General features: G+C 42.8%; 1 pseudogene; it reads left to right on the forward strand.

Moving 5' to 3' along the window:
* The first annotated feature begins 2,758 nt into the window (after positions 1 to 2,758).
* LOC115416432 (aminopeptidase N-like) overlaps positions 2,759 to 12,365 on the forward strand; it is a 46,813-nt pseudogene continuing 37,206 nt past the window's right edge.

The raw sequence follows: 12,365 nt of genomic DNA on the forward strand, positions 1-12,365 counted from the left end.
CTTCCTCTCCTCCTCCTCTTCTTCCTCTTCCTCCTCCTCTTCCTCCTCTCCTCCTCCTCTTCTTCCTCTTCCTTCTTCTCTTCCTCCTCCTCCTCCTCTTCCTCCTCTTCCTCCTCCTCCTTGGATCTTCACTCCAGTTGTCCATCAGTGGATCCACTGTCCCACCTTCGTCCTGGACTTGAACCTGCTCCTCCTTCAGTCTTTGGACTCCTTCTGTATTTGGACTCGATGCTTACATTCTTAAAACATATTCACCCTTTATCAGGCAGGTGACTATTTTTGGTAATTTCCTCAGAAACAGAAACATGTTGTTTTTTTTAACTCAGATGTTATAAACATGTTGAAGCTGTAAATGCAGAGTATGTGTGACTGTTTATGACCTTATTAGTGCGCTGACTGGTGTGGATCCACAGGTTGTGGATGTGGTCGTTTTTATACTGGTGTGTATTTGTTCATGCTGTTCCACGTTTGTCCAGCAGTCACCGCCAAAGCGCTCTGCCCATAGCAACATGATTATAAGGATACTGGATTAAAAATGACTAATATTCCACAACATAATAGTCCTATTAACTGACTGTTTTCACCGTCTGTTCACAGAAGGATGACAAACTGTAGTGTCTGTTTGAACAGTTTATGGTAAGAGGAGGAAGACTGTTGTCACGGCAACCAATGAGGAGGTAGATGATGATGTCCGATAACACACTAAGGTTGAAATGTGGAATTTCAGAGTATTTTAATGAACCTGTTTACATGACCATAAAAGTGCAATATCTGGGAGGAGTCGGGTAATTGTAATTTTCAGCTCTAACATGAACTTTACAAACGCAATAATGGAAAAACCCTGGTTTAGACGCTCCAGTCCATTATTGGATATCTTTCGGAGTACGTACGTAGTGATGGTAGACTTAAACTTCCTGTTTTCTTCTGCTCATGTTTGACTACGTAAACTCTCTTTTTCTTACTTTTAATTGTGTTCACACACGTGCAGATGTAAAAGAACTAAATAAATCAGATGAACCTGTTTACATGTGTGAAGACATCGGAGTATTGGGCAGAATCAGATAACTGCTGTTATCGGATAAAGCCGATCAGATTATCCTGTTTCCATGATCAATAATAATCGGATAACTGCAGAAGTCGGATAATGATGGGAGAATTGGTGTGGGTCAAGGTTATTATCGTTAATGAAAACTAATGAAATGACAAAAACTTGAATGTAAAAACATTTTTCATTCATTCATTTTCTGAACCCATTTTACCCTCACTAGGGTCACGGGGGCGGAGCTTATCCCAGCTACATAGGGGTGAAGGCGGGGTTCACCCTGGACATGTGACCAGTTCATCACAGACTGAACATATAGAGACAAACACACCGTCACATTCACACCTATGGGGGATTTAGATGAACCCATGAACCTATCAGAGCGTGTGTTTGGATGGTGGGAGGAGCCAGAGGATCAGAGAGAACCCACGCAGACACAGGAGAACATGTAAACTGCACACAGAAAGGTCCCACCCCCATGGACTAAAGGCCCACCCCCATGGACTAAAGGCCCCACCCCCATGGACTGGTGTTGGAATTGAACCCAGGACCTTCTGTCTGTGAGGCTCCAGGTGTATCCACTGCACCACTGTGTCGCCCCTAAATAAATAAATAAGTAAATTTAAAAAAACATTTTCGTTAACTGAAATAAATAAAAACTATAATTAAAAGAAAAAAATGATAACTAACTGAAACTGTATTGTGTGTTTACTAAACTAACTAAAACAGACAAAAAATTATGGATAAAATTCCCTTCGTTTTTGTCTTTGTCCATGTTGGATTGATACAAAAGTGATTCATTTTGTTCTCGCAATTTCCTCTGCTGTCTCCATACGACACTTTTTGCTCCGTCACTTGTGTTCACTTGTGGTTTCCAGTCGTCTTCTGGTCCCCACTCTACCTGGAAACATGGAGACTAAAGCAGCAGAGTCCTGTCTGGGATTGATTTGAATAGGAGCACAGAGAAGAAGAGAAAAGAGACCACTGAACTACAACTGAACTACAACTGAACTACAACTAAACTACAACTGAACTATAACTGAACTACAACTGAACTACAACTGAACTACAACTGAACTACAACTGAACTATAACTGAACTACAACTGAACTACAACTAAACTACAACTGAACTACAACTGAACTACAACTGAACTACAACTAAACTACAACTGAACTACAACTGAACTACAACTGAACTACAACTGAACTACAACTAAACTAAAACTAAGCATTTAGAAAAACATGAAAACTAATAAAAACTATCAAACCTGCTCTAAAAACTACTTAAAACTAACTGAATTAGAGAAAAAAAAGTCAAAGCTAAATCAAACTAACCTAGAATGTAAAATCCCAAACTGTTGGAACCTTGCTGTGGATGTAAACAGACTCGCTGAGGACCAGATAAAGGGTTAAGGCTTGTCTTCAGCAGCTCTTGGGTTCAGTGAACATGTGAACGTTGTTGAATGTACGGTCGAATGTGTGCGTCTGAGGATAAACCCTCCCTGGAGGTGTTCCTCACCACAACCACAGTAACCACCACCAGATGTTGGAGAGCACGAGCGGACAACAACAGAACCATGACATCACCCTCTTCACACTATAAATCCTAATCTTTGCTCCTTTGCTGATGCCTGAGTTAATGCTTAATCGAAGACCTGACCCTTAATCAGTAAGGCCGGGCCTGTTTATAGGAGGGAGGGACCGTCAGCTCCTCATTACGGTCCTAGTCCTGGGACTCATCACACGTCTTTCTTCTACTCAAGCGGCGGCGTTTTCAGGACCAACAGCCACCATGAGTCAAAGCGCCGTCATGTCCAAGACGTTCGCCATCATATTCGCCGTCTTGACCGCCTCGTCGATCACCGGGATGATCACCATGGTGATCATGTACAACACTGAGATCGGAGAGTACAACGTGACGGCGCCTCCGACCGTCCCGTCCACCACCCCGGCGCCGCCGCCCATCATGAGACTTCCCACGAACCTGGTACCTGAGAGCTACAGCGTCTTCCTGCGGGTTCACCTGTACACCAGGATCCCCCACCAGGTAAACGTGACCAGTCCGAACCAGACGCTGCTGTTCGACGGAAACTCGACGGTGTTCTTCTACTGCGATCGGCCCACTAGAACCATCTACCTTCACAGTAAGGACCAGACCGTCGAAAACGCCACGGTGAGGAACCGAGACCAGAACCAGGCCATTCCAGTTTTACAGCCCCTGAAATTCCATCAGGACCAAAGTAACTTCCTGGAGATCATGTTGGAGGAAGAACTGAAGGAAGGACAGAACTACAGCCTGTTTGTGGAGTTCAGAGGACAGGTGTCCGAAAACCTGGAGGGGCTGTTCTTAAGCACGTACCACGAAGGCGACCCCAAGGATGATGGGAACTCAGACACTGACAGGTGAGGAGACCAAACCACTGTCATTTTTAACCCTGTTAAACCTGACCCACGAAAAACTAGACACAAAATGTACATTTTTTGGAAGTGAAATGTTTATTCGCCCTTTTAACATAATCCATACAAAATAATTTCCCATATCATTTCATTTATGTTGTATGTTTTATATCACATTCGATACATTGGGCGTTTTTGGCAACTTTTTGCTCACAACATTAACTTTAGATACATTTGGAACATTCTGAAAATATAAAACATTTCAAGTTTGTTTTTTTTTTTAAATAAAACTTTTTACAGCCTTTTTGTTTCTCTTGAATGGCACTGTAATTTGAATGCTTTTCAAAACTTTTAAATTTTCAACTGAATAACAATACAAATGTAATTCTTAATGTAACTTTTTAAAAATAACCTAAGACTTTCTGACAAAATGAGTGTTGGATGATTTAACGATAGCCACCAAATTGAAAAGGAAAAAAAAAAAAACATCCTTTCATCAGCTGCAGTGGGATGATAGTCCACCAGGGGGCAGAAAACTGGTACCAGGTCAAATACAACGGGTTTATTCGGACGGTATTGATCTGGTTGAACAGATAAAGGTCTGAGAACCTGGTGGAGCAAATATGACACAACTGGTTTTAAAGGGTTAAAGGGTTTGTGTCGGCAAAAGTATTTGGAGAAAGTTGAAATGTTCCCTCAGACAACGGGTCATAATCGACTGTTAGAACTGCATTTATGTCACAGTATGAATCAAGGTTATTATCGTTAACAAAAACTAATGAAATGACGAAAACTAGAATTGAAAAAACATTTCAGAAGCAGCTGAGTCCTGTCTGGGATTTATTTGAATATGACGGAGAAGAAGAGAAAAGAGACGACAAAACTAAAACTAAAACTAAAACTAAAACTAAGCATTTAGGGAAAAAATTAAAACTAATAAAAACAATCAAACCTGCTCTAAAAACGAATGAATTAGAAAAAAAAGTCAAAACTAAATAAAACTAAACTATAATGAAAAATCCAAAACTATTAGAACCTTGATATGAATATGAGTCATAAGAACACCTCAAATCACCGCCTGAACTTCAGTAAATGAGGAAAATCCCATTTGTTTTTGTATTCCTTTAGTTTTTAGCTTCAGTTTATTCAGTTTGGTTTTGAACAAATGACCTGTACTCCATCAAATCTGGATTAAAAAAAAAAGAAATAAATAACCCAAACATTTATAATGTTTAGTCCACATTCATCAAAATGGACCAAAGAGAGACAATAGAGAAAACTGTCAGTGTCAACAGGACGGATTTATATTCAGTGATTAGTTTGAGACAAACAACAATACATGTTTTCACCTCAGAGTCTGAAAAAGTCTGGAACAACAGCAGAAGGAGGACGTGGATTTGATAAAGAGTCTGTAGAGGGTCCTGAAAACCACCAAATATACCAACAAAGGGTCTGAGTGGGAAACACCGACTTTTATGAAAAGACTTACATTTCCAAACTGTCCTGTAAACCCCTGTAATCTGAGCAGTGGGATCCTTCAGCTGATCACTTCCACATGTTCATTGTGTGGTTCAGATCCCAGTGGATCTACAAACACACACATTTACCAACACACTGAACACTGCCACAGTTCCACTGGTTTAGATGAACACATGGCAGGTGGCTCATGGGATTTTTTCACATGAGTTTTATTGGTTTTCAAGTTTTATAATGAAAGGGAAACGAAAAAAAAAAAAAAGATTATACCAATAAAAAACATAGATCAAGACAACATAAACACACACACATACCATATATATGTATGTGTGTGTTTGTGTGCATGTCTGTGTGTGTGTGTTTGCATGTCTGTGTGTGTGTGTTTGCGTGCGTGTGTGTTTGTGTGTGTGTGTGTATATACGTGTGTGTGTGTGTGTGTGGCCTAGAAGGCTGTAGAGTCAACTTGTGTTTGCAGGGTTGCCGGTTCAATTCCACCAACTGGCAGAACAAGTTGTTGGCTGATGTGCCCTTGAGCAAGGCACTTAACCCCCCATTTGCTCCTGGTCTGCAGTGTGTGTGTGTGTGTGTGTGTGTGTGTGTGTTCTTGGGTTAAACTCAGAGGTTAAAGGTCAGTGTGTTGGGTGTGTTGTGTGTGTGTGGTTCTTGGGTTAACTCAGAGGTTAAAGGTCAGTGTGTGTGTGTGTGTGTGTGTGTGTGTTCTTGGGTTAAACTCAGAGGTTAAAGGTCAGTGTGTGTGTGTGTGTGTGTGTGTGTGTGTTCTTGGGTTAAACTCAGAGGTTAAAGGTCAGTGTGTGTGTGTGTGTGTGTGTGTGTGTGTTATTGGGTTAAACTCAGAGTTAGTTGTTTTTTGTTAAACTCAGAGGTTACAGGTCAGTTGTGTGTTGTGTGTGTGGTGTTCTTGGGTTAAACTCAGAGGTTAAAGGTCAGTGTGTGTGTGTGTGTGTGTTATTGGGTTAAACTCAGAGGTTAAAGGTCAGTGTGTGTGTGTGTGTGTGTTCTTGGGTTAAACTCAGAGGTTAAAGGTCAGTGTGTGTGTGTGTGTGTGTGTGTTCTTGGGTTAAACTCAGAGGTTAAAGGTCAGTGTGTGTGTGTGTGTGTGTGTTATTGGGTTAAACTCAGAGGTTAAAGGTCAGTGTGTGTGTGTGTGTGTGTGTGTGTGTGTGTGTTCTTGGGTTAAACTCAGAGGTTAAAGGTCAGTGTGTGTGTGTGTGTGTGTGTGTGTGTGTGTTCTTGGGTTAAACTCAGAGGTTAAAGGTCAGTGTGTGTGTGTGTGTGTGTGTGTGTTCTTGGGTTAAACTCAGAGGTTAAAGGTCAGTGTGTGGTGCATGTGCTGTAACTGACAGTAAAGGCTCTGACTCTAAATGCTAAACTCCAGCCCCTGGCGTTGAACCGTCGACCCCAGGACGTTTGGCTGTGGACAGACTCCTGAGTGTGCCTGAACAGATGGGCGTAGGTTTTACTTTCTATTTTTCTTCCCAGTCAAAGTTCACTGGAACAGCTGATAACATCCACTCTAATGTGTGGAGGTGAAAGGTCAACACACTTCTGTTCCAGGGCCGGTTCTAGGCATGGGTGGGGGGGGGTTGGGGGGGCAATGACCCCCCCCCAAAATGCTCTGACTGCCCCACCAAACCCACCTGCATATTTCATTTGGTCCTTGGTGATCTGTCCAAATTCCAAACCTGTCCCATGTAAATAACAGAGTACTGGGCCTGGTCCCAGTCCAGGGGACCAGAGCGGTGCACATACAGATAAATAATACTGCTGTCAAAACATCACACAGACCATTTGATTTGTCTGATATTTCTCTTTTAAAGTCCTAAATCTGTGTGTATTCTGGTGTCTCCTGTAACTGTGTCAGGCTTGTACCCCTGTCAGATCACACATTCTTGGCTGTACGGACACTCCAGCCTAACAGCCTCCATATTTAATGCCTACACACAGATACAAATGTTTCAGACCTCAGCAGAATCATGCATTGTTTCTTGCACAGATGTGGTGTCCAAAGCATGCCTGCTGAAAAATTCCATATATTGACAGAAACAGTCAAATCAGAGCCACATATTTAGAATGTGGTGTACGGACACTACTGGTGTACGGACTCTAGCAGATGTGAATGGAAATGTGTCTGAGCACATGGTGGCATCTGTGTTCCATCTGGAACTAAGTCTTCTGGTACAGGAGGACACAAACATGTGGAACCAGTGAGAACAGTAGATCTGTAAGGCATAGAGTCCAGATTAGTGATGGAAGTATATTGGTGTACGGACACTCCAGGAATTTGGGTGAACAACGCACCATTGAAAACATGCGCTTCCACGTAAACATCCGTTTGACACATTGTTCCAAATGTTGTGCAGCATACCAGGGAGCAGAGCCACATCTGTCTAGTTGTGCAGATTTAGTCCTAATAATACTGAAAGAACAGGTTCCCATTCTATTATTCCAATTAAAGGGCTGGAAAAGAAGGGGTTAACAACACAATGGTGGATTGTCTTAAACCTGAAAATAAGAATTGATAATCAAACAGCTGTTCAACAAAAAGGATCAATACATGAAAAGCAATGTGATGTGTGTATTTGGAATAAAAAAGACACAGGAGTTGAGTAGGAATTATTTATTGTTACAAACATTATGGAACATCATTTTGCTCTGTTATAACAGTCAAATTGTGCATGTTTTCACACTCATTGGGTCGACATTTGATCAGTTTTTATCCGATTTTCTTCAGATTCGGAGGATTGACAGATCTAGTAATAAGATGGACAAAGAAACATTTGGAATGGTTTTGGGGGGGGGGGGGATCTGCTTGGAATACTGATGAAGAACTGATGCAAATATACTTGTACACCTTGACTGTGATCAGGCCGACTTGTACCTGTGATAGGCTAAGTACAAAGGCTGAACCCAAAAGCAAGATCACAAAAATCCAGTAAGGTTTAGTGTTTTTATTAAACACTTTAACAGGGGTAAGTATACAACACAGAGATAATATAACTTCTGTGAAGCCACCGGATCCGGGGAAAAACGTCTGGGCTGCGGGTGGATACGGCAGTCGACCGGCTTGGCCGAGCCGGGAAAACCCCAACGGAATCCCCACTAGGGACAAACAGAGGGTGGTCAAAAAACAAGCCAGGTCATACACGGAAAAGCAGTCACACAAGCAACGGTACATGGGGGACAGGCAAACTCACGGTAGTAATCCAGGCGAAGGTCGAAGCACAGGTAATCGGTGGAGGCTGAGGTGATAAAGGGAGTAGGCAGAGACAGAGTCGGGTAACGAACCAGGTCGATGACGAGCAGGCAGGATAGGAACAGGCTGAACCAGTGGTCGAAGGACGAAAACGGGTCAAAAACGGCAGACAAACAAACAGGATCCAAAACGCTGGTTAGTGAACACAACAAGTTGTAGAGCACAAACTGGCAACTAAACAGGGGAAGACTGAGGGTTTAAATACACAGGAGGGCGGGAAGACAATTGGACACAGGTGGAGATAATCAGGGAGGAGTCAGGTAATCAGGGAAAAGGTGAACACGATCAGGGAGAGGAAGTAAAGACAACAGACATGACACATGAGGAAACTTAACAAAATAAAACAGGAAATGACAAACAGAACAGACAAGACAGACAAAGTCCAGAAGCCGACATGACAGTACCTGGTTGGGGGGTGTGGGAGGGTGTGGTCGTGTGCCCCCCCCAGGTCTAAGCCTTTGTCTGGGACCGGCCCTGCTCTGTTCTGTTAACTGCAGGTTTTCTGAGCTGGTTTTCCCACAGTCTTTGAAATAAAGTGGAAAGTTCTTGTATGTGATTCTGTCTTTCATTTTTCTGACTCGTACATTTGAACATCCTGAGTGAAAACAAACACCGAGAACAAAATTCAACAACACGTGTAAACACTGACGGAAACTGTCTGGAGTCTGTTCACTTCCACCAGGAAAACAGCCTGCAGTTTATTCAGCCTGTACCAGCAGGAACAAGAACCTGAAAGAGCCCGCTTCCATGACTGTCCTGTGGTCAGTGGTTATGGACGGAAGAGGACTGCATTCACACAAAACATACATTTGGCTCCGTTTTTCCAAATTAATGAGCTAATTATCTCATAATTATGAGAAAAAATAAGTTAAAAAAAAATTCAGCTGTTTTCCTACATTAACGAGATAATTATCTCATTAATGCAGGAAAACAGAGCCAAATTTTTTTAAATTTATTATTCTTTAAGGGTTAAAGGTGGACGTTTGGGTCTGTAAGGGTTAAAGGTGGACGTTTGGGTCTGTAAGGGTTAAAGGTGGACGTTGGGATCTTTAAGGGTTAAAGGTGGACGTTTGGGTCTGTAAGGGTTAAAGGTGGACGTTTGGGTCTGTAAGGGTTAAAGGTGGACGTTGGGATCTTTAAGGGTTAAAGGTGGACGTTTGGGTCTTTCATTCATTTTCTGAACCCGCTTTATCCTCACTAGGGTCACGGGGGTCTCTTGGAGCCTATCCCAGCTACATATGGGTGAAGGCAGGGTTCACCCTGGACAAGTCCCCAGTTCATCGCAGGGCTGAACATATAGAGACAAACAATCACTGTCACATTCACATCTACGGGCAATTTAGATTAACCCATTAACCTATTAGTGCATGTGTTTGGATGGTGGGAGGAAGCTGGAGTACCCGGAGAGAACCCACGCAGACACAGGGAGAACATGCAAACTCCACACAGAAAGGTCCCACCCCCCGTCGACTGGTGTTGGAATCGAACCCAGGACCTTCTTGCTGTGAGGCACGAGTGCTAACCACTGCACCACCATGTCGACATTCGGGTCTGTAAGGGTTAAAGGTGGACGTTTGGGTCTGTAAGGGTTAAAGGTGGACGTTTGGGTCTGTAAGGGTTAAAGGTGGACGTTTGGGTCTGTAAGGGTTAAAGGTGGACGTTTGGGTCTGTAAGGGTTAAAGGTGGACGTTTGGGTCTGTAAGGGTTAAACATACAGTACAGGCCAAAAGTTTGGACACACCTTCTCATTCTTCGCATTTTCTTTATTTTCATGACTATTTTCATTGTAGATTCTCACTGAAGGCATCAAAACTATGAATGAACACATGTGGAATTATGTACTTAACAAAAAAGTGTGAAATAACTGAAAACATCTCTTATATTCTAGTTTCTTCAAAGTATCCACCCTTAGCTCTGATGACTGTTCTGCACACTCTTGCCATTCTCTTGATGAGCTTCCAGAGGTAGTCACCTGAAATGGTTTCCTAACAGTCTTGAAGAAGTTCCCACAGATGCTTAGCACTTGTTGGCCCTTTTGCCTTCACTCTGCGGTCCAGCTCACCCCAAACCATCTGGATTGGGTTCAGGTCCGGTGACTGTGGAGGCCAGGTCATCTGGCGCAGCACTCCATCACTCTCCTTCTTGGTCAAATATCCCTCACACAGCCTGGAGGTGTGTTTGGGGTCATTGTCCTGTTGAAACATAAATGATGGTCCAACTAAACGCAGACCGGATGGAATGGCATGTCACTTCAGGATGCTGTGGTAGCCATGCTGATTCAGGTTGCCTTCAATCTTGAATAAATCCCCAACAGCGTCACCAGCAAAGCACCCCCACACCATCACACCTCCCCCTCCATGCTTCACGGTGGGAACCAGGCATGTAGCATCCATCCGTTCACCTTTTCTGCGTCGCACAAAGACACGGCGGTTGGATCCAAAGATCTGAAATTTGGACTCATCAGACCAAAGCACAGATTTCCACTGGTCTAAGGTCCATTCCTTGGGTTTCTTGGCCCAAATAAATCTCTTGTGTTTGTTGCCTCTCCTGAGCAGTGGTTTCCTAGCAGCTGTTTGACCATGAAGGCCTGATTCACGCAGTCTCCTCTTAACAGTTGTTGTAGAGATGTGTCTGCTGCTAGAGCTCTGTGTGGTATTCATCTGGTCTCTAATCTGAGCTGCTGTTAATTTGCGATTTCTGAGGCTGGTGACTCAGATGAACTTATCTTCAGCATCAGAGGTGACTCTTGGTCTTCCTTTCCTGGGGCGGTCCACATGTGAGCCGGTTTCGTTGGAGCGCTTGATGGTTTTTGCGACCGCACTTGGGGACACATTCAAAGTTTTTGAAATTTTCTAGACTGTCTGACCTTCATTTCTTAAAGTAATGATGGTCACTCGTTTGTCTTTACTTAGCTGATTGGTTCTCGCCATAATATGTATTCTAACAGTTGTCCAATAGGGCTGTCAGCTGTGCATCAACCTGACTTCTGCACAACACAACTGATGGTCCCAACCCCATCAATAAGGCAAGAAATTCCACTAAGTAACCCTGACAAGGCACAGCTATGAAGTGGAAACCATTTCAGGTGACTACCTCTGGAAGCTCATCAAGAGAATGCCAAGAGTGTGCAAGCAGTCATCAGAGCTAAGGGTGGATACTTTGAAGAAACTAGAATATAAGAGATGTTTTCAGTTATTTCACACTTTTTTGTTAAGTACATAATTCCACATGTGTTCATTCATAGTTTTGATGCCTTCAGTGAGAATCTACAATGAAAATAGTCATGAAAATAAAGAAAATGCAAAGAATGAGAAGGTGTGTCCAAACTTTTGGCCTGTACTGTATAAATAATGTTATTTATTGTGATTCCTTCCTTTGTGTTTTATTTCCTTTTTTTGTCTTTTTCTGTGATCGTAGGTTTCTTGCTGCTACTAATCTGGAGCCCACAGATGCCAGGAGACTGTTTCCTTGTTTTGACGAACCGGCGATGAAAGCTAAGTTTAACGTGACCATCATCCACAGAAAAGGCACCACGGCTCTGGGAAACGAGGCGAAGCAAGGTGCAGACTCCCCCTTCCTTCAGTTCTCTGTAACTCCAGACGTCTTTCCTCATGCTGCTCCCTCTGTGTTTTTGACAGATTTCGGGGTCATCGAAGACGACTGGGAGTTCACCGAGTTCAAGTCCACAGAGATGATGTCCACGTACCTGTTAGCCTTCACCGTCTCAGAGCTGAACAAGGCCGACGCCTTCCACAGCGACATCAGCGTAAGTGTAGATTCAACAGCAGACCGCAACGTTCAGTTCAATCTGTTCAACGTACGATCGCAGAAACATGTGGAAAGGAAACTGTGATCAGAGGTCATGACCCCGTTAGTGTTTAAACACCTGAGGCAGATCTGCAGCATTTAAACCAGACAGAGGAAGGGTTAAAGGTGACAAGAGTTTAGGATTTTTCATTCTAGTTTAGTTTTATTTAGTTTGGACTTTTTTTCTCTAATTCAGTTTGAATTAGTTTTCATTTTTTCTAAATGCTTAGTTGTAGTTTAGTTTTAGTTTAGTTTAGTTTAGTTTAGTTGTAGTTTAGTTTAGTTGTAGTTCAGTTGTAGTTTAGTTGTAGTTTAGTTGTAGTTCAGTTGTAGTTCAGTTGTAGTTCAGTTGTAGTTGTAGTTTAGT

The sequence above is a fragment of the Sphaeramia orbicularis genome, unplaced genomic scaffold (assembly GCF_902148855.1).
Source record: "Sphaeramia orbicularis unplaced genomic scaffold, fSphaOr1.1, whole genome shotgun sequence".
Taxonomy (NCBI): domain Eukaryota; kingdom Metazoa; phylum Chordata; class Actinopteri; order Kurtiformes; family Apogonidae; genus Sphaeramia; species Sphaeramia orbicularis.